Source organism: Salvia splendens, chromosome 16, assembly GCF_004379255.2.
Source record: "Salvia splendens isolate huo1 chromosome 16, SspV2, whole genome shotgun sequence".
Lineage (NCBI taxonomy): Eukaryota > Viridiplantae > Streptophyta > Magnoliopsida > Lamiales > Lamiaceae > Salvia > Salvia splendens.
In genome coordinates, this window is record NC_056047.1 from 12,636,387 (window position 1) to 12,660,546 (window position 24,160).

The window sequence follows — 24,160 nt, forward strand, 5'->3', positions numbered from 1 at the left end:
CCGAACAATCAGATCGGCACCATCAAGCATAGCAATCACAGCAGCCGGAGTCAGAGGCAGACGAAATGAACGAAGTCACACCGGAGCCGAACTCGATGAAAGTTCAGTTATACGAAGATGATCCATCCAGAACGGTCAAGATCGGTTTCGCGGGAACACCTCTACTCCGGGAAAAGACCATCCAGCTCCTCAAAGAGTACAAAGATGTCTTTGCATGGTCTCCGTTGGACATGACTGGAGTGTCTCCCGAGGTAATTACACATCGGTTAAATATTGATCCTTCAGTCCGGCCTATAAAACAGAAGCAAAGACTCTTTGCGGCAGAAAGAAGTCAAGTCATCCATGACGAAGTCCGCCAATTACTGAAAGCGGATGTATTATTTGAAGTAAAATATCCTTCTTGGGTGGTGAAACGAGGATTTTCTTCTTTTATCGCGTGTGCACAGAAATAGATCACTGCAAGCGCTTGGTCAAGACACCACGCTCCTTAAATCCACTAGAGCACAAGGTCTAGGAACTTAAGAGAACATAAAGTGCTTGGTCGTTGGACACACATCGACTCCCCTTCAAAAAATATAAATCCCTCAACCCGAATACTATGAATTAGTATAGGGAAGTGGGGTCGATCCCACAGAGATGGACTCGCAAAGTAGTGCTCAGAGACTTTGGACAGACAAATGGCTGCTGCCACGCAACAAAAGGGTTGAGAATTTTAAACTAACTCTAGACCTAGGCAGAAAATGTAAATGCTAGACCTAGGACATGTTAAACTTGTAAATTCAGACTTCGACAACAAGAAACATAACCACTTCCTAGACAGTGTAAACAACTACCTAATCTAGCTAAACAGAATATGACTGAAAGTGGGGACCATAATTCCAAAAATGGCAAGTACGGAAAGAACTGCAGATTAACAAACTCTGACGCTAGCTCGCAGCAAAATGCATCTTCTCCACCCAATTGAACTTGCAGATGAACAAACAGAGCAAAAAGCGAGATTCGAACAGAATATAGAGATTTGGTCGTCGTTATCTTGCTGCAACTCGGAAACACATCAGATCTGCTTACACTAGACGGAATGAAAGAAAAACACGTAAACTAAGCATGAAAATCAGATCGAAACTACTCAGATTCACGTCAGAATGCTTGATCCACTCTGGATCCAAGACATCCGAACCCAACAACCAACAAATCCAGCAAATCCAACCAAAATTCTTCCACAATCCAACTCCAATCTCCCAGATCTGACCATTAACCTGCAATAACTCAGTAAACAGCTGCGAAACGCATCCAACTCAGACAATTTAAAAACTCCAAAATCTCAATAAGCGAAACGATCAAACCAGAAATCAACACAATCGCCATAACGGAAAATCAAACTTGCTTTTAAACCAGAAACTATTCGGTGAAAACAGCGAACCGAGCTTCGAACAACGAAGCTCGGCAGAGTAAGCAAAATGTGGAAAGCGGAAAATAAATTGTTTCTTCGCTCCTAACAAGAGCGGTGTTACACCATTTCGGAAGCTAAGATGAAACCCGGACGTGCGAACTGAGATCTCCTCAAAACTAGTATCAAGTGTGTGTGTGGGAAAGTGAACTAAGCAACAGGCTGTGGTGAGGTCTCCCCCGGGAAGATCCATCCAGCTTGCATGCTTCTGCCTTTTATAGATGCGGACATAGCCCTTGAGTCTTCGTAGAAATCTCTATTCTACCCTTCAACTCTGGAGCTTCCTCCGTCGAGCAATTCTCTTCATAATCGTTCACTAAATCGCCAGTTCCTCGACCTTGTGATTTTTTGGTCTTCTTTCCTGGACCTGGCGAATTCCTTCACACACCTGGCTTAAAACGTGCGTTAGTCCTAGTAAAATCACGAATTAAATCCCTAGACCCATGCATGAAATTAGCCTTATCAAACTGCTCACACTTAAACCATGCTTGTCCTCAAGTATGAAAGACAAGAAAAAGAAATAAGGCGAATTTCAATGCACGGCCCCCCCAAGTACTATTCTACAAACAAAACAGACTCCTAGACCTAGACAACTACAACACGAAACACATAAAAATCACAAAAGAAAAGAAAACACATAAGCGCATAAACTGGTATTTTCCTAGCAGCCATCCCCACAAGTTTAAGGTCAATCCAAGCGTTTACAGCCCCAGATTCCTCCCCTTCCCTTCTTCTATCTAGTCGAGTTGTCAGTTCGTCAAGATAGCCTTCTGACTTCCCAATTGTTAGATTCACTCGATCACTCATTCCTTACCAGGGATGTTAGGATCGGATCGCTCTTAAGTTAAAGTTACTCCACCGATGCATCGGGTTATGAGAGTTTCTCCTTCCTACCGTCTCCTTTTTATTCCTGGGTCTGGTTACTACTGCTTCCTGCCCTTAATTTTTTTTTTTTTTTTCTGGACTTCGTCCAGCTTATACCTCCGGTTTTATTATTTTAACTCCTCCCCTGGACTTCGTCCAGCTTATACCTCCTTTTCCTGGACTTCGTCCAGCTTATACCTCCTTTTCCTGGACTTCGTCCAGCTTATACCTCCAGAAACCCTTTTTTTTCCGTCAGACTCTTCTCCCTAAGCATCAAGTGGTAGCCCATTCTTTTTACAAGTTAGCTCAAAGTGTATAGGCTTATAACTCGCTCTTATAGTAGGGCTGCACAACTGGGTTATCTAAGGCATCCTCTATCGTTCTCACTTCATCCAACTGACTTTGATTTATTAAGAGAAAAGGATTCACAATTTAGCATGTATTTTCTCTTCAATTACTCTCCCTAAGGGGCTTTTTGCTATTCATTTTACCAGTTATGCAAACACGAAACCTAAAAAAAAACTTCTACAAACTCCTAGACCTAACAGAATATGTACAAGACACTATCTGCACTAACTGCGTCCCCCCTCCCACTTCATTTATGCTTGTCCCCAAGCAATCCGTATGAAGTGGAAAGCAGGCCAGTTAGTGGCGACATGAAACGAACTCAACAAAACACAAACTTCTCACACTTAAACCAAGCATTGGGCTAAGTGGGAGAAGGAACAACATACAACACAAAACATGTTATGACATATAACCCCTTCTCACACTTAGACCAATGCCTGGTCTAAGTGGAAGGGTTCAACACATATATACAGAACCTAGCATGCTGACAGGTAAAACAGAAATAAAACGAAAGAACTGTTAAATAAAAGAAAAAAAAAGTTACTTGGGTTTGAGGGGAAATTCAATTCGGTGTCTGGCCCCCGTGGGAGCCAAACTTTGGTGGCACCGTCGGCTGGGTCACCTTTGCTTTCTTCCTGGCCGGCATCTCCGGCTTCACTGGTCTGTCATCAGCAGGTCGGGGTATGGCTGTCCTCAGGACCACGGGTCTAGCGGAAGAGGGGGTGATGTGAGGCCTCGGGCCTTGTGATGGCTTCTGCGCGGATACACTTCCTGGACTTAGCGTTGTAATGTTGCCGCTAGACCCAGGAATAGTTTCTGATGCATCCGGGAACTTTTTGTGCAGCCATTTCAGCATGGTCGTCATCAAAGCAACACCCTCCGCCATCCTGTTGGTTTGCTCACTTGACGAAACCACCCAATCGGTGATACGTCCCCTCAGGACTGCGGCCTCTTCCCTGCTTTTTCCGAATTCCCTTCGGATCTCAGTCATTTCCTTGCGTACCCCGTCGATTCCTTTCCTTACCTCCTCAACTTCTTTCTGAACTCCCTGAACCATCAGCCTGACTTCGTCCTCAGTGGCTTGATCCTTTACCTCCACACCATCGGGTTCCTGCTTGACTTGTGCCTCTGACTTACCGACCTCATAAAAACACACCTCCTTCCCTCGGGCGATCAGCAACCCCTTGTTGAAAAAAAAGTCGAAATTGAAGACTTCCGGGGCTGAGCACATCTTTACTACACGGCAGGCCTTGCTGATTTTAATTACAATGTTGCGCTGCAAATAGGCCCCGAGAAGATGGCACGTGTACAGATGCCTGGACGGGTTGGAGGTGACTTGATGGCAGGCTTGGGCTAACCAATAACCCAAATGAACTCGTACTCCTGTGGCCATGCACCACGTAAAGTATAGGTCGGCGGTCGTCAGGGCGTTGTTGGCAGTGCCCATCAAGTTGTAGCTAACAAAAGTTTGGGCGAATCGCAGGACCCGATTTTCTATATGGTGTGCCTTCGAAAAACTTGTTTTAAATTGACCCACTCTTGAGTGAGTCAAGAACTCCCACGCACCTTGTGCCTGAAATCCTGGTGTCAACTTCGGCAGACCAACCATTCTGTCGTTCCACAGGCCCTCATCATCTTCTGTTCTCGTTAGCAAGCCCATCCGCAGCGTCCACTCCCGGATACTCATCCTATGTTCTTCATTAAAAAGCCTGAAAGCTATGGAATCCGCATCCAAATCGGCGGTGGATTTGAACCGGAAGGTGGAAAAGAATTCACGAGCCGCGTCGACTGGAACTTCGAAAGTGCTGTGCTTTAGTAACCAATCAAAACCGATTGCATCTATATACCCCCTGAACTCATCGTTAGAGCTAATATGTTTGAGTTCCGCCGGGTGGTACATTTTTCCGGACTTCGCCACCTTTCCCTCAGCACTCTTTTCCTTGTATATGGCCACACGTTTTGGATCGTCAAATCTTCTCATATTGTCTAGCAGCTCGTTTGTAATCCAAATCTTCGTCGGCTCAAAGTTCAGTACATCCTCGTCTTGCTCCTCCTCTGAATCACTGGACCTGGCAGGATTCTCGGGGTCCGTGGCGTATGGTACCTTGGCGGGTGGAGGAAGTGGAGATTCAGTAGATTTCCCCCTCTCCTTCTCGGTCGAGGAGGAAGCAATTTGTTTCCCTTTCCTCTTCTTAGCCCTCGCGCGGCGCCCCTCTTCGTCACTCTCCCTTCCACTCGGCCTGGGGGAGTCTTCCTGCGCAGACACGGCTGTCGCTAGGTCCAGCGTATCCTTTTCCTTTTGTTGGGCAGAAACGGCAATGTCATCAAGAATACTCCGACGTGTCCGTCTCCTTGTTTCCCTTAGATTAAGCTGCGAATCGGCCTCCTCAGAGACCTCAGTTAAATCCACTATCATGTTGAGTCCTGCATCGACAGTTTCTTGAGCACCCTCAGAATCGAGTGCTCCACTTTCCTCTGCTAACAATGGGGTTGCCCCCGTGATATAAACAGGGGTTTCTAACCCCGTAAGATTTCCTTCAGGTTGGGCTTCAGTGCCCACAGATTTTTCGGGAGTCCTTCCCGCATCAACATCTTCCTCAGTAAATTGGGCTTCATCGCCCCCAACTACGTCTAGGGTTTCCTTTTCAGAATTTAGGGCTTCGCCGCCCACTTGAACATCATCATCATCAACAACGGCATCCCTCTCAACAGACGCCTCCAGAACAGGGGTTTCCCCCTCAGCCCTACTAACAGTAATGGCGGTGTCTTCAACTACCGCAACAAGAGCATCTACCCCCCCAACAACACTCTCCACCAAATTCACAGCAGAAATATCAAGGTTTACTCCCTCTGAAACACCATCACCTCCAAACTTTAAAACATGGGATTCCTTCTGAGAATCAGAACCTAACCTGGGTTCACCTACGGCCAATAACGTCAGTCCCGCGGCCAGATCTGTCTCTACTTCGCGAATCTCCGTAATGGGTGATCCTGGAACGTCGGGCACTGCATCGTCCTCCGGCCTGGTGGCGGTTTCTGGGACTGTGTCCTGGGCAGAGGTGGTTTCTTCTGGAATAATGGTAGCAGCCTCCGGCGCGGTTTCTTGTACAGCAGTGGGTGGTGTCTCGACAACCTCCGGTTGTGTCACGGTGGTTGTTGGAACGGCTGGCATGGGTTGTCCCATTGCAAACATCGCGAACGCTTGCATCGCTTTATCGGCCCCTCCGAACTTCTGAAATAGTTCATTCATGAACTCCGCCGCACTCTTCTCGGCGGATCCAGAAGCGCTGCTGGTTCCTTGTTGGTTATCCATGGTATTCTGCAGAAAATTTTGAAAAGAACTTGGGCGAAATTTTCAGATTAGGGTTAGAGCGAGATTGAAATTTGGGGTTTTGTTTGATTTGGGAGAGAGAATATTTGGAGAGAGAATGAGTAATGAAAAAAATAAAAAGGCCAAAACCGATCATAGTGTAGGCATTGGAGAGGACAGTTCCTTTTGCAGGCGGGTGCAGGTGGTGACGCTAGCGACGGTACGCCTCCCCATAAAGTGCTCTTTGAAATCCGGACCGGTGCCAATTCCCTCCAAAACTCTTTTACCCCACAATTCCTTGCTCAAGTAAATTCCTTCTGCCAAAACACACTAAAAGAAAACATCAAACTAAAAAAAAACAAATATGAAACGCCGAACTCCCCGGGTCTAGGATATGACAGCATCAAAAACATTCCCGATGGGTCTGGTGTTTCGAAAATATTTTTGGAAGAATAAAATTTTTTATTTGTTTGGATTTTTCTTGATTTAAAGAAAGCAATTAAATATTTACAAAATTGTTGTAAAGTGTTCTCAAAATTTCCTGGATCAGGGTATGGTCAAACTTTTAATTACTAGACCCAGGAGATATTTTAAAAACACTTCCTTCCTAGACTGGCTAGGTGATATCAAAGAGTGCGCGTAGTGGCACTTCGTCCACTACACACAACTCTGAGCTATCCCTAAAGACCTTTATCCTATGTCCATTGACAAGAAAAGGTATGGAATTTGGTGCACTTCCCTGGATTTCAACTGCTCCGTTTGCTCGAAGTCCCATGATGATGTAAGGCCCAATCCATTTAGACTTTAACTTTCCAGGCATCAACTTGAGCTTGGATTGAAACAAAAGGACTTTCTGTCCTACCCTGAGTTCCTTGACCCGGAGATTTTTATCATGCCAAAGCTTAGTTTTTTCCTTATACCACATGGCAGATTCATAAGACTCAAGCCGTAACTCTTCCAGTTCCTGGAGCTGCATCTTCCTCTCTTCTTCACAAGCCTGCGGATTCATGTTGATCTCTTTGACCGCCCAGTATGCTCTGTGTTCGATTCCCACGGGTAAGTGGCACATTTTTCCGAATACCAACCTATATGGTGACATACCAATAGGTGTCTTATAAGCTGTCCTATAAGCCCATAATGCATCATCCAGTCTCTTACTCCAATCCTTCCTAGACGGGTTCACCGTTTTTTCGAGAATGGCCTTTATCTCCCTATTTGATATTTCTGCCTGGCCATTGGACTGAGGATGATAAGGTGTAGACAACCTATGGTGGACTCCGTATTTCTTCATGAGAGCCTCTATTGTACGGTTCTTAAAATGGGTTCCTTGGTCTGAGATGACAGCCCTAGGGATCCCGTACCTATTGAAAATGTTAGACCGCAGAAATTTGGCTACTTCCACAGCTTCGCAGGAGGTCGTAGCTTTTGCCTCTATCCATTTCGAAACGTAGTCCACCGCCACAAGTATGTATGTATTCCCATATGAAGATGGAAATGGACCCATAAAGTCCATACCCCAAACATCGAAAATCTCACAAACAATCACCGGAACTTGTGGCATTTCGTCCCTTCTAGAAATTCCTCCAATCTGCTGACACCTTTCGCAATTCTGGCAGAATTCGAATGCATCCTTATGTAATGTAGGCCAGTAGAAACCACTGTCTAGAACCTTCCTTGCAGTCTTCCTAGGTCCAAAGTGACCCCCACAAGCTAAAGCATGGCAATGATTCAGCACATCCCTTTGCTCCCACTCCGGAATGCATCTCCTAATTACCTGGTCAGCTCCCATTTTCCACAAATACGGATCGTCCCAAAAGTAGTATTTGGCTTCACTTTTTAATTTCATCTTCTGGGCCCGGGAAATTTCGTCGGAACTGGGCACTTCTCTAGTGACCAAGTAATTTGCTAGATCAGCGAACCATGGCTCTGCATTCGCCTGGCATTTCCTTTTTTCTGCATCTCCTGGACCTGTTGCTGCCATTACTTCTTCCCAATTGATAGGTCTAGGAGAATCGTTAAAATAATAAAGATGTTCTTCCGGGAACGCATCAGGTATTGCTTCATCCGTCTCACCTTGGTAAATGCGACTCAGGTGATCAGCCACCTTGTTCTCCGTCCCCTTCTTGTCTCTGACTTCCCAGTTAAACTCTTGTAACAGTAACACCCATCGGATCAACCTTGGCTTAGACTCCTTCTTTGCCAGTAAGTACTTTATCGCAGCGTGGTCTGTGAAGACTATCACCCTCGACCCGAGCAGATATGGTCGAAATTTTTCAAAAGAGTACACGACTGCCAACATTTCCTTCTCCGTGGTGTCGTAATTTTTCTGGGCTTGATTTAGCGTTTTTGACGCATAGAAAATTACGTAACTTTTTCCATCAACTCTTTGACCTAGCACCGCCCCTACTGCATAGTCACTCGCATCACACATGATTTCAAACGGCAAACCCCAATCAGGTGCTCTGATGATGGGGGCAGATACTAATCTGTCCTTCAGCAGCTGAAAAGCCTTAATGCATTCCTCATTAAAAACAAACTCAACATCGTTATGCAACAGATGAGTGAGTGGCTGAGCAATTTTTGCAAAATCCTTTATAAATCTCCTGTAGAATCCTGCGTGACCTAGGAATCCCCTCACTTCCTTTTGATTTGTCGGGTGGGGCAGTTTTGATATCACGTCCACTTTTGCTTGGTCCACCTGTATGCCCCTTTCCGATACTACATGCCCCAGGACAATTCCTTCAGGGACCATGAAGTGGCATTTCTCGAAATTCAAAACCAAGTGCTTCTCTTGACATCTTCTCAGCACTACATCCAAGCTCGCCAGACATGAATCAAATGAATCCCCGTATACAGTGAAGTCGTCCATAAAGATCTCGATGCAATCTTCCAGCAGGTCTGAGAAAATACTCATCATACATCGTTGAAAAGTGCCTGGTGCATTGCAAAGGCCAAACGGCATTCTCCGATATGCATACGTTCCAAACGGACACGTGAAAGTTGTCTTCTCCTGGTCCTCGGGGTCCACGTAAATTTGGAAATACCCACTATATCCGTCCAAGAAACAGAAATATTGCTTGCCTGCTAATCTCTCCAGCATCTGGTCAATGAACGGAAGGGGAAAATGGTCTTTCTTGGTTGCCTCATTCAATCTTCTGTAGTCAATGCACATCCTCCAACCGGTGACTAGCCTGGTCGGTACCAACTCATTCTTGTCGTTCTTGACAACCTGGATTCCCGACTTTTTGGGTACCATGTGTACTGGGCTAACCCATTCACTGTCGGGTATGGAATAAATGATTCCTAGGGATAACAACTTCAATACCTCCTTCAATACCTCTTCCCTCATATTGGGATTCAATTTGCGTTGAGGGTCTCTGCAGGGTTTCGCTCCTTCATTTAATCGAATGTGATGCATGCACAGATCAGGGCTAATCCCTACCAAGTCAGAAAGTGTCCAACCAATAGCGTTCTTGTTCCTTCGGATGACTTTCAGCAGCTCCTCTTCCTGTTCCTTGATCAAGTTGCTGTTGATAATCACCGGAAAAGTCTCATTCGCCTCAAGGTAAGCATACTTTAGGCCTGGCGGAAGTGTTTTCAACTCCTTCTTGGGAACATCTTTTTCCTGGGGCAGGGGGTTCTTTTCTGCTGCTCCAGTCGTCATCCCCTTAGTCGATCCAGGAAGATCTTCCTTGCTTGCCCCATAAAGTGTCTCCCTCGATCTGGCTAGCTCGGGCTTGGTGCAAAATTCCAGAATTGCTTCTGCTAGCTCTTCATCTGACAACTTGCTCGTATTCATTGCTTGGCACCAACTGGCCACCTCCCTATCAATAGCATGACTCATCTCTGAGTTCTCAATCTGTCCCTGCATTAATTCAGTCTCGAGGTATTCCTGGACCAAGGGGTTAATGATATCTACAGAATGCATATTTTCAACATCAAGTGGCTTCTTCACTGCCTCATCTATGCTGAATGTATATTTATCCCCATTGTAATCGAGACAGATAGTACCATCAAAGACATCAATGATAGTCTTAGCAGTTCGCAGGAAAGGTCTCCCCAATAATACTCCGCCAGACTCTACAGACTCATTATCGCTCATCTTAATCACATGGAAGTCAGCCGGGTACAGGAAGTCGTGTACCTTGACTATTACGTTCTCGAGCACTCCTTCAGGGCAGATGCATGACCTGTCCGCCAATTGGATCACAACCTTCGTATCCACCATACCTACTCCCACTAACCTCTTGTATATGGACAGGGGTAACACATTTATGGATGCTCCCAAGTCACACATAGCATGCTCAATTTTTACATCGCCGATGGAAATAGGCAAGGTGAACATACCTGGGTCATTGCATTTCGAAGGCATCCTCCGCTTCTGAATTACCGCGGACACATTCTCGCCTATCAAGATTTTTCCACTAGGTCTAGCCTTCCCAGCTATAAACTCTTTGATGAACTTGCTGAAAACTGGCATTTTCAAAGCCTGTAAGAAGGGTAGATTTATCTCCAGTTTCCCGAAAATATCCATAAGATCCACTGGCTCATCCTTCTTTTTCTTTGCCTCTCCTCGGTTTGGGAAAGGTTTTGGTCGTTTCCCGGTTCCGGAACATTCACCTGCTGAAGATTCATCGACTCCTTTTTTCTCTACCAATTCCGGTTCTGGATCTAGGAAAAATGGTTCGATTGTCCTGGGCAGCCATTTCTCTAAATCTCCTGCCTGAAGTTCATCTCTAACTGCAGGGTTGCTTTCAACCGAGTTTCTTGATTCAGTGGTTTTTTCCTCTGTTTCCTTATCCTTAATGGGGGTCGTGACCTCCCTGTACCTCATGACCGGCCCTTCGTACTCCTTCCCAGATCTCAGCGTGATCTGGCTAATATTGGCTTTGTCAGGTGGTCTTACCGATGCAGGAATCTTGCCCTCGTTTCCCCGCATATCACTCAAGGAAGTAGCTATTTGAGACAACTGTTTGGCCAACATATCCATTGCCGCCTTCTGTTCTTGCTGCGCATCCTGAAGCTTGTGGACCACATCATTGTTCGACTGTAAATTGTTCTGAATGTGCTGCTGGGAACTAACGAGGTCGTGAACCATCTCATCAAGGTTCCTTGGTCTAGAGCTTGGCTGACTAGGGCCTGGCCCTATATTTTGGTTTGTTCCACTTCCTTGGCCTGGGCGAATGTGCCCTTGACCTCCTGGATTGTTGTTGAAATTGCTTCCTTGACCTGGGTAAGGTGCTTGGAAATTCCTTTGATGTGGTGGTACATAAGAATTCCCTTGATAATTTTGATTCTTGTTTCCCCAGGTCGAGTGATCTCCTTGATTACGGTTGTTCCAATTTCCTTGCCCCTCATGATTTCTCCAGTTACCCTGCCTCTCGGGCTGCGGTGCGGACTGTATACTCAGTTGGGGTGCTGGCTGGCTTTGCTCGTTTTCAGACCATCTAAAGTTCGGGTGATTCCTCCAGGGTGCATCTCTTTGTCTTCCTTGGTTCCAACTTCCATCAGGATTCCAACTTCCCATCGCGTTCGCCTGGGCCTGGTAATCACCTTCCTGAGGTCCGTAATATTGCTGGAGTTGATTATCTACTGGACCTAACAACTTAGCAGTTTCCCTTGGTGTGGCTGTATTAGTTTTTTCGATAGCATTCAGCAAGGCTTTCTCCAGCCTATCAATCCTTGCTTCAACTTTGTCATCCTCCTGCTCCCTCAATGCATTCACAGAGCCTTTTCTCACAGCATTCCTCGTACTGTCATACGCCTTCTTGGCGTCGATTAATCTTCCCAAAATCTCTCTTGCCTCACTTCCTCTCTTTCTTGTAAAATTCCCCCCGCTCGAGGAGTTCATCAAATCCTTAGACTCGGGAGTTGCCCCTTCATAAAACAGAGAGTAGGTCTCTGCCTCTATCATCCGATGATTCGGGCATGCGTCCAGCAATCCCTTGAACCTTGACTAGTATTGGCTCAATGACTCATCGTAATCCTGCTTGCATTCCACTATCTCCTTCTTCAGAGCGTTCGTCTTGTTGGATGGAAAGAAGTAATCTAGGAACTCCAATTTAAAGTCCCTCCAGGTGCGGATAGAATCCGGGGGTAATCTCAACAACCATGTATTTGCCTCCCCCTTTAGAGTGAAAGGAATCGCGCGCAAGCGATAGTCCTCCTCTGTCGCATCATTAGGCCTCCTTTGAATGCCACATAACTTGCTAAACTCGTTCAAAAACTCGTACGGGCATTCACTCCTTCGCCCAGAAAATGTTGGCAAGACACCTAACACATTCGTTTTGATCTCAATAGATCTCTGACGTGGGTTCATCACTATTGCGTGTGCTGGTTCTCCATCGAGATGAGCCGTTAGTGACCCTATTTCTGGATCTGGGTCCGCTACGTGTGCCATCTCAACTTCCTCTTCCTCCCCTGTTTCTGACTCTGTTTCTGATTCTGGTGGGGACTCCGGATCTGTTCGTCCTGAAGATTCCCAAGATTCGTCACTCAAAAACTCAGTCGGGAACGGATCTCCCGTCGTGAACCATGATCTGGTAGTCACAGTGGAGGCTGTATCCTTGATCTTCCAAACGAACTGACCGTATTTCCAACCAGACGAGTTACTCCGGTGGAAGCTCCTGCTCATGTACTACAAAGAAAACGTAAGAAAAAGTAAATTAAAATTATTCACACCAAAAACTCTAGGCACTAACACAAAGTACGCCATCCATCCCCGGCAACGGCGCCATTTGAAACGAGGTTTTTCTTCTTTTATCGCGTGTGCACAGAAATAGATCACTGCAAGCGCTTGGTCAAGACACCACGCTCCTTAAATCCACTAGAGCACAAGGTCTAGGAACTTAAGAGAACATAAAGTGCTTGGTCGTTGGACACACATCGACTCCCCTTCAAAAAATATAAATCCCTCAACCCGAATACTATGAATTAGTATAGGGAAGTGGGGTCGATCCCACAGAGATGGACTCGCAAAGTAGTGCTCAGAGACTTTGGACAGACAAATGGCTGCTGCCACGCAACAAAAGGGTTGAGAATTTTAAACTAACTCTAGACCTAGGCAGAAAATGTAAATGCTAGACCTAGGACATGTTAAACTTGTAAATTCAGACTTCGACAACAAGAAACATAACCACTTCCTAGACAGTGTAAACAACTACCTAATCTAGCTAAACAGAATATGACTGAAAGTGGGGACCATAATTCCAAAAATGGCAAGTACGGAAAGAACTGCAGATTAACAAACTCTGACGCTAGCTCGCAGCAAAATGCATCTTCTCCACCCAATTGAACTTGCAGATGAACAAACAGAGCAAAAAGCGAGATTCGAACAGAATATAGAGATTTGGTCGTCGTTATCTTGCTGCAACTCGGAAACACATCAGATCTGCTTACACTAGACGGAATGAAAGAAAAACACGTAAACTAAGCATGAAAATCAGATCGAAACTACTCAGATTCACGTCAGAATGCTTGATCCACTCCGGATCCAAGACATCCGAACCCAACAACCAACAAATCCAGCAAATCCAACCAAAATTCTTCCACAATCCAACTCCAATCTCCCAGATCTGACCATTAACCTGCAATAACTCAGTAAACAGCTGCGAAACGCATCCAACTCAGACAATTTAAAAACTCCAAAATCTCAATAAGCGAAACGATCAAACCAGAAATCAACACAATCGCCATAACGGAAAATCAAACTTGCTTTTAAACCAGAAACTATTCGGTGAAAACAGCGAACCGAGCTTCGAACAACGAAGCTCGGCAGAGTAAGCAAAATGTGGAAAGCGGAAAATAAATTGTTTCTTCGCTCCTAACAAGAGCGGTGTTACACCATTTCGGAAGCTAAGATGAAACCCGGACGTGCGAACTGAGATCTCCTCAAAACTAGTATCAAGTGTGTGTGTGGGAAAGTGAACTAAGCAACAGGCTGTGGTGAGGTCTCCCCCGGGAAGATCCCTCCAGCTTGCATGCTTCTGCCTTTTATAGATGCGGACATAGCCCTTGAGTCTTCGTAGAAATCTCTATTCTACCCTTCAACTCTGGAGCTTCCTCCGTCGAGCAATTCTCTTCATAATCGTTCACTAAATCGCCAGTTCCTCGACCTTGTGATTTTTTGGTCTTCTTTCCTGGACCTGGCGAATTCCTTCACACACCTGGCTTAAAACGTGCGTTAGTCCTAGTAAAATCACGAATTAAATCCCTAGACCCATGCATGAAATTAGCCTTATCAGGTGGCCAATCCTGTGATGATCAAGAAAAAAGAAGGAGGATGGCGGATGTGCATAGATTTTACGGATCTAAATAAGCACTGTCCTAAAGATTGCTACCCCCTTCCCAACATAGATAAAAAAGTAGAAGCTCTGATAGGCTTCAAAATTTTCTGTTTTCTTGATCTGTATAAAGGATACCACCAAGTTTTAATGGATGAGAATGATGCTTCAAAAACGGCTTTCATTACTGACTTCGGTATTTTTGCTTATAAAAAGATGCCATTTGGTTTAAAGAATGCCGGAGCCACATATCAAAGGATGGTAGATAAGCTATTTCGGCACCTGATCGGAAAAGAGGTTGAAGTATATGTTGACGACATAGTTGTTAAAAGCAGAAGCACTTCGGAGTACGAAAACAATCTCAAATCCACTCTCGACGTGCTCAAAAAAGCCAACCTCAAACTCAATCCCCAAAAATGTACCTTTTTGGTAGATTCGGGAAAATTTCTGGGTTGTTGGGTTTCAAAGGAAGGACTCAAGGCAAATCCCCTAAAGGTTCAAGTTGTTCAGAACATGGCAATGCCGAAGTCCATACATGATGTGCAAAGGCTAACTGGATGTCTAGCCGCACTGAATAGATTCCTATCCCAAGCAGCCGAAAAGCAAATGCCGTTCTTCAATGTTTTGAAGAAGGCACCAAAGTTTGAGTGGGGAGCCGAACAGAAAAAGGCTTTTGACGAACTCAAAAGTTATTTAACCGAACTTCCTACTCTCTCTGCTCCAACTGATGCCGAAGTGATATTCTTATATTTAGCAGCATCAGATCAAACCATTAGCTCGGTGCTTGTACGAGAAGAAGGCCTAAAACAGCGTCCTATCTACTTTACAAGCCGAGCATTAAGAGGTCCCGAAACAAGGTATCAACCTCTGGAAAAAATTGCTCTGGCATTAGTAAATGCAGCAAGGAGACTGCGGCCATATTTCTATGCTCACAAAGTATGCGTCTTAACCGATCTTCCACTTCGGCAAGTTTTGACTAAGCCAGAAGCATCGGGCAGAATTGCCAAGTGGGAGAACATTCAATAGAATATCTACCTCGGAAAGCCATCAAGGGACAAGCCTTGGCAGATTTTCTTGTAGAGGCAAAGTTCGATCAGGCAATCCCTATTATTGCCGAACAGAAAAATCCTACCAATGATGAACTAACACAGCCCCAGAAACCCAAAGTAGAGCCGCCGGACTGTTGGATTGGATTCGTAGATGGAGCTTCGAATAAGACAGGAAGTGGAGCTGGTATTCTACTTATCGCTCCCGACGGACACGAAGTAACTTATTCACTTCGGTTCTTATTCCCAACCACTAATAACGAAGCCGAATACGAAGCCCTTCTTGCCGGACTTCAGTTAGCGCAACATCTACTTGTCAAATCTCTCAAAATTCATTGTGATTCACAAGTCATAGTGAATCACATGCTGGGTACAAGTGAAGCCCGTGATGAAAGGATGAAAAAATACTTGGACAAAGCGCAAAGTATTAGCCGAAATTTCTCTTATTTTCGGATAATCCACATTCCCAGAGCGGGAAATAGCCGAGCAGATACTTTAAGTAAGTTGGCCTCATATCCGAGCTCAAAGGTGGAGGAATTACCGCACAGAAGCATTGATGAAGCTGAAGTACACTCAGTAACCAGTTCACCAAACTGGATGACGCCAATATTAAAGTATCTAGATCAAGGACAACTGCCCGAGGATAAGAGAGAAGCAAGGAAAATCACATGCCGAGCACGTCGGTATGAACTTCATGAAGGAGTCCTATATAGAAAGTCCTACCTTCAACCGTTATTGCGATGTGTAGGACCAGAAGAGACGGATTACATCCTTAGAGAAGTTCATGAAGGATCTTGCGGTAGCCACATCGGAGCTAGAGCATTAGCTAAAAAAGTTCTGAGATGGGGATATTATTGGCCAACTTTGGTACAAGAAGCAGCACAGCTAGTTAAGAAATGTACGAAATGCCAAATCCATGCAAATATCCCAAGGACGCCGCAGACTGATCTATGTGCTATGCAAAGCCCTTGGCCTTTTATGCAATGGGGCATAGACATAGTAGGACCACTACCACAAGCTCCCCGGCAAATGAAATTCTTGATCGTTGCCGTGGATTACTTCACAAAGTGGGTGGAGGCTGAACCATTAGCTACGATAACAAGCTCAAAGGCATTAGATTTTGTCTGGAAGAACATAGTCTGCCGATTTGGCATACCCCATATCCTCATTTCGGATAATGGGACTCAGTTTACTGACAAAACATTCAAGAATTGGTGCCAAGAGTTGAATATTCAACAGCGGTTCACTTCAGTCTCTCACCCACAAGCAAACGGACAAACGGAAGTAACAAACCGTACTTTGGTGAAAGGATTAAAAACTCGGTTAGAACAAGCCAAAGGACAATGGGTAGAAAATCTTCCTCAAGTCCTATGGTCTTACCGAACTACACCAAAAACCTCCAACGGTGAAACTCCGTACAGTCTAGTGTACGGCACTGAAGCCGTAATTCCGGTTGAGATCGGCATACCCAGCCCCCGAACTCTTAATTTCTCAACAGAACTGAATGACGACGGACTGAGAGCCGAACTAGATCTTGCCGAAGAAAGAAGAGAATTGGCCTTCATAAAAGAAGCCAAGTACAAGGAGCAAGTAACCCGGTATTATAACCAAAGGGTGAAAAAGCTGCAGTTTCAAGTGGGAGATCTCGTATTGAGAAACAATGAAGTAAGCCGAGCAGAAAAGCTGGGCAAACTTGAACCCACATGGGAAGGTCCGTATCGGGTGTCAGAAGTCCTGGGAAAAGGGTCTTATAAATTAACCCACATGTCAGGAGAACAAGTACCCCGAACATGGCATATTTCCAACCTCAAGAAGTTCTATTTGTAAGAGACAAGGTCCGGTCAGTCTTGTGTCTAGTTCGGTCCTAGGGTTATGTGCTTTCATATTTTTATTGTTCTTGTGTCTAGTTCGGTCCTAGGGTTATGTGCTTTCATATTTTTATTGTTCTTGTGTCTAGTTCGGTCCTAGGGTTATGTGCGTTTTGTCTCTTATAAATGTTACTGAGGTATATTGTTCCTTAAAGGCTGATCCCCTTTTTTTAGATCATGTATTAAAGACAATTGTGAGTCCAAGCTTCTAAGGAAGATACAAGATTCCACAATTCAGCTTAAGAAACAAGCAATTCGTCTGAAACGAACTGCAATAAGCCGAAAACCACTTCGGTTAACTAGGGAAAGTCCAATCCAAGCGATAAAACTCGCCAAATAAGGACACTAACTAAGTCCGGTCAAAGAAGAGTTTACTTCATAAGACCGAGGACGAGTACAATAAATGAAATAAAAAATCGCTGAACTGTAAATACGCAGTGATAGAAGCGAAATGAAAAAATTTCATTTACTAAGTCTTGTTGGGCATACAATTCCGCTGCCCTACGAGAATGCGTTACACCATTACAAAGGACTATTCTACTGTCTACGATTGCTAAAGTTGAGCCACCTATCCGAAAAATCCTCATGATGCTGAGTTCGGGCGTTCCGAGCAGTTGAAGAATAAGTAGGTGGACGAGATGCTCTGATCGACCTACCGCCTCTTCCCTGAGTCCGGGAAGTTCTAGCACCTCGGCGGCGAAGAGTCTCTTCACGAAGCATTCGCTGATCTTGCTCACTCATATTCACAACTCCTCTACGAACTTCAGGGCGTTCTTGTCTTGACGTTTCCGGTTGCTCCTGAGTCCGTTGCTGATTTGGAGTAGAATTTTGAGTAAGTGGATTAGAGGTTTGAGTTGGAGTGTGAGCATCTGTTAGCGGGAAACGGCTAAGGAATCTCTCGATTGAGGGACGCCGGGAAAGAATGATGTCGTACAGAGAAGCCAAGCGCCGCAATAATTTCACAACTTGTTGGCAAGCCGAGCTCTCCAGCACATTGTTCTTCCGGAGTACATGAAGCTCCTCCCACAGTTCATCAACTTGATTCTGAACTTCAGATATAGTCATTCCCCCGCGCCCGCAGATGAAATCTTCATATGCAGTCCTCTCAGCGATGACAGTATTCAGCTCGGCCTCCAGATCTTTCTTTATGGACTCTAAGTCCTTATTGTTGGACTCCAGCTCCACTAAACGAGCCAAGAGTTCATCATACTTCATCTGGTCATCTATAGCTTTTTTCTCAGCTTCATTTAAAGCCAAAGAGTATAGCCGCTTCCAGTGAAGTACCTCCAGCTCCTTAGAGTTAAGAATACGAAGCAGCTATGTCAGTTCGGCATTTCAGTTTACCGAGCAGGCAGTAAACCACAATAGGAGTAAAAGAGATTAAGAAAAGCTATAAGGAAGACACGAGTGTAGAAAGAAGAATTTTTTTCATTCGCAAGAAAAAATTTACACAAGGAGGGCTTCAAGGCCATTTTACAAATAGAAAGAAAGAAACTAAACTAAGAGAAGGGAGACGAAATCATACTTCGCCAGTTTCGTCTCCGGCTTCCCTGTGGGTTTCAGCTTCTTTCTCCTTGTCGACCTCGGTCTCAGCCTCGGCCTCCCTCCTCCCTCCCTCCTGCTCGGCGCCCCCATCGCCGATCTGCTGCACCTCTTGCTCGGCGTGCCCGTCGCCGGTCTGCTGATCCCTCTGCTCGGTCTCCTTGCCGGCCTCATTTTCCTGCTCACCCTCTTCTTTGAAAATTGAAGCGGGTGAAACAGGCCCCAAGGAGGCAAAGATGGCCTCCATGTTCTCGTCACGGTCAGCACGGCAATTACGGACTTGTTCAGCAGAAAGCAGGACCGATGAAGACGCAAGCTCCTCAAGGAGCGGCAGACTCTGGAGACGCGCTGCAATCTCTCGGCCATACAGCGGCAAGACGACTTCGGGTTCCTGCTCAACATTATCGGTCATCAATTTCAGCAGATCACCGATAAGGGCCGAAAATTGATTGCTCAAAAAGAGTTTCTCCGTGTAAACACGGAGAGCCTCCCCCTGAGCAACCACGGCAGCCGCCTCCCTCTGTGTCGACCGCTCTCTCTGGATGTTGAGCTGGTCTTTGGCACGCTGGGCTTCATCCTGAGCCGAGATCATAGCGGCCCTTGCCCTCTCAAAGTCTGCCCGAGCCTGTTCGGCCTGGTGACGAGCAGCATTCAAATTCCTCTGCATCTCATCATAATCGCTGGACGTTTTAGAGAGTTCAACTGTGACGAGTTTGCAGAGCATATTGTTCCTCTGAAAATGGAAAAAGGAAAAAGTCAACAGAGGGGCCACAAAAAAATATAGGAAAGAAGCAAAGCCAGAAAATCAAGAAGAAAATTCACCTCTACAAAGTCCTTTGGCCATAAAAAGGGCTCAGAGATATGTTCCGAAGTGGCCGTAACCACTCCTGATCCATAACCCCCCTGGACAATGTCTCTCTCTGGCGCTTTTGGGGGTTTCTGAGTCTTCGCCTTCCCCCTTGCCGAGGTCGATCCCGGCTTTTTTGGATCCGAAGACTGACTCGAAGAGGTCTTCTGCCTCTTCGGATTCTTCTCGGCATCAGACGCCGAGCTGGTGGTTTTCTGTTTCTCCGGCTCCTTTGATTCGGAGGATTTGCGACCAAGCCTGTTTAGCATGTTCACTGCCAAAAAGCAAGAAAACAAAGTTAGTTTTCGCCGCTAAAGCAGTAAAGCATAAAAAAGAAATCCTCACCCTCAGTCTCTTCGTCCGAAGACGAGGAGTCGAACACGAAGTCACCCTTGACGAGCTCAGATTCCAAATACTGTTTCCTAATCATGGGAATCTTATTGAGCCCGCCCTCGAGCTCGTCCAACGGTTCTACCCGAGGATGAGGAATTACGGACTTCGGCCCTCTCCAGGAAAAGTCCGGAGCCGCTGTCCTATTGTAAAAAAAGAAGCGATTTTTCCACATCGGCCATTTGGTTTTACAGAAGGCTCTAAAGGGCTGTAAAGGGATCAAGTAAAACCAGGATCCTTTTCTCTTAAACTGAAAGAAATTAAGGATTGCCCTCAGAGACAGATCCTTTTCTAGTCTACGCAGCTCGGCAGCAAAGGCCGATAAGTGCCTCCAAGAATTTGGAGTCACCTGACCTAAAGGAAGTTGGAAAAAATCAAGAAGCTCTACAAAGGCGGGGGGAAGAGGGAAACGAAGCCCGCATTCTAAGCAGGCTTCGTAAACGGTGGCATAACCCTCCGGCGGCGAGTTAGCCCTATGAGTGTCGTCGGGAATCACCACTAACCCCCCAGGAAGAAAATATTTTCTGTGTAAGGATATCACAGTATCCTTACTCAAAATGCTGTGAAAATATTCTACCGTCTTCTCCCCGGACTTTTTCCGGCCAGAAGATCCCTTACCCCCCTTCCTATCACTACCTGATTCAGAAACAGTTTCTGAAGAAGAAGACATGATTTTTACTCTTTGATGGTCGAAAGTCTCTGAAGAAATTCTTGAAGAAGCGGAAGAAAATTTTACGAAAAAGAGAGAGAATGCAGAAGAAATAATCGCAAAAGTGTTCCAATGAGGAAGAAAGGAAATATTTTTCAAATTCGTCGCACCGTTTCAAATCCCACTTTTTCTGGATTCTCTGGCCGGATTTGCTGTCACATTTAATGCAGACACGTGCAGAGCACGTCCCCTGACGTCAGCCTCCCCCTTACACTTATCCGAAATGCCGAAGTGATTCACTTCGCTTTTCGGGGGGGGGTGGTGATGGGATACGAACTAAACAACTAAACAATAATTGCGAGCCCGATAGCAGTGACGGCCCATCAGCCCAAAACCCAAGAAAGAGTATCAGTTCGGCACAACCAAAGAGTTCGGTCACAGCCTATAGCTCGGTAGTATCAGTTCGGCACAACCAAAGAGTTCGGTCACAGCCTATAGCTCGGTAAAAGCCGACCAATCGAGCTCAACTCTCAGATCGGCAAAAGCTGATCGGCAAAGTTCAGCAGTTCGGTCTCAGTATTCGACCGAACAAGGAGATAGTGGACCCATGCAGGATCTCCACGACCTCCATTACACCCACGATCTATTTAGTGGTATTAAGCAGTTATCAACCCCGCTACCAGGGCTGCAAACCACGATCTTAGTTCGAATGTATAAATAGAACTTAGATCAGATAGACGAAGGTTAAGTTCTCTAGATCCTGAATCTCATATAGCAAATCAGTATTGTAATCTGTAAGCTGATCAAGCAATACAAATTTGCCCTCTATTCTTCCCGTGGACGTAGATTTACCTCAGTAAATCGAACCACGTAATTTTCAGTGTTGTGATCTTCATTTATTACTTGCATTTATTCCCATCAAAAATTCGCCAAATCATCACTTCTGAATATTTGTTTCATGATATGGGAAGATCCGATTGACGGGTACGCAAATAACAGTTTTGTTGGAAACGTGTAATATTTGAAAGGCTTCAAGCTTTTCATTTTCAAGTCCTTTGGCCTCTCATGTTCTTGTAATCTCTATTGTGGTTTATGGTGGTTAATTCCATGACCTTCCATGTCCACATTTGATGCCTATAAAAGGCATGGAGTTGTAGAGAGATGATAGACCAAAACATGCATTCTCACTTCTCTCTCTAGTTATCTACATCATATTGTGCATCATAGGAGCATTGTCTAGCTCGATTCTCGGAACTCCATCAAGTTCGCCGGTGCCTAGCGGGTTTGAGGTGCTTCTACACGCTAGGAGGAAGTCGTTTTATCTTTGGGGGCAATACGCCATTCCGTGAGCACTAGCCGGGGCGTAATTTGTCTTGCGGAAAGAGGGCTTTCCTCGACTCGACTTATAAATTTGGTTTGATTTATTTCCGTTGTAATTTTCATTCCTCTTTTCGTTGCAAGTTTTCTTTCGATTGTATTAGTTAGAGTACCGCCTGTACACGGCTTGGGAATTTCTTCCCACTATTTCTAACAATCGCAAGACAAATTAGTGTACTCTTCTAAGACATGGTTATATCAATCGAAGTTGGAGAAAACATGAGCTTCAAAGCTGGAATGAAGAAACGAACAGTACCAATGTTTATGGGCTACGAAATGGTTAATTCCTTGAGATCTACTCTCTTGAGAATTGTGTTTATCGTTTGTCATTTGACAAGCAAGACCAATTTAGACTTGGTAGTAGTAATTGGGATGCATGGGTTGTTGAATATACCAATGCACATATGGTTCAATATAATTGTGTACTTATTGGTGGAGACAATATTGTGCAAATTATTTGAACGTGTTGTTATAAACTACAATGATCACGAGGTGGTCGCAATGGTCTCCGATGTGAACCATGGTAACAATCCAAATGAATGGTTTGTTGATACAGGTGCCACATGTCATGTGTGCTCTGAAAGAAGCGTTTTATCTACCTACAAATCTGTTGGAGGTAGAAAAGTATGTATGAGAAACCAAGCCTCTTCTAAGGTGGTTGGTGTGGGTAATGTGTTCATAAAATTGAGATCTGGAAAAGTTCTTACCCTTAAGGATATGCTGCATGTCCCAGACATCCGAAATAATTTGGTGTCAGACTCACTTCTAGTAAATCATGGATTTTCACTAGAATTTGAGTGTGAAAAGGTTATATTGACCAAGTATGAAAAGTTCATAGGTGAGGGTCACCTAGTGAATGGGCTTTTTGAGCTAGATGTTACAGTCATTCACCGTGGAAAAGGAATAAGCAATAAGGAAGATGACACATCTTCTTATTTGCTTGAAAGCTCTGATTTATGGCATAATAGATTGGGACATGTAAATCTAAATGCTATAAAAAGATTAGTAAATCTTAACTTACTAAAAATAGGTAAGTTTAACTCACAAGAAAGATGTGAAGTGTGTGTTGAAGCCAAAATGGCTAAACTGTCGTTCCATTCGGTAGAGCAAAGCACAAAACCTCTTGAATTGATCCATACAGACGTATATGATTTGAAATTTGTGCAAACAAGAGGTGGTAAAAATTATTTTATCACGTTTATAGATGATTGCACAAGGTATTGTTACCTTTACTTATTAAGAAGTAAAGATAAGGCAATTGAAGCATTCAAAGACTTCAAAAATGAAGCTGAAAATCAACTTAATTATCGAATTAAGTGTGTTCGAAGTGATAGAGGTGGTGAGTATGTAGCGCCGTTTGCCGAATTATGCCATGTAAGTGGAATAATTCACCAAACCACAGCTCTATATTCTCCTCAATCAAATGGTGTTGCTGAATGCAAAAATCGAACACTAAAAGAGATAATGAATGCTTTGTTGATTAATTCAAGATTACCCCAGAACATGTGGGGGGAGGCTTTGTTAACAGCGAATCATATCCTGAACAAAATTCCACTAAAAAATAGGGATGTGACTCCTTATGAGTTGTGGAAAGGCAAGAAACCTTCGTATTCATACCTCAAAGTGTGGGGGTGCTTAGCGAAGGTAGAAGTACCTCCTCCGAAACAAGTTGCAATAGGCCCTAAAACAGTCGATTGCATCTTTATTGGCCATGCACTTAATAGTATTGCATATCGTTTCCTAGTCCATAGGTCAGCGTGCCTGGCGTGGCTGAAGGAACAACAATTGAGTCAAGAAATGTTATATTCTTTGAGAATGTGTACCCTTGCAAGAAGCAGGAGGATCGTTCTAGTGAAAGAATGATGGATGAATCCACTAGTTCTAATCCTCCAAAAAGGACGAGGTCAAGTCCTGAGGATATAGAACCAAGACGTGGTAAAAGGGTTAAAGTTGCTAAGACATTTGGTCCCGACTTCATAACTTTTATGTTAGATGACGAACCAAAGTCAGTGGCGGAAGCTTTGTGACACACTTGAATTTTACATGGTTTTAGAGGGTGGTTTTGTATGAATTTGATCATATTTCATCTATTATTAGGCGTGTTTACATCTACTTCTGTATTATGTTGGTATATTGACCATTTTGTTAAGAATGTGTAGAAAAATGTGCAAAATAGGTGGATGTGCAGCA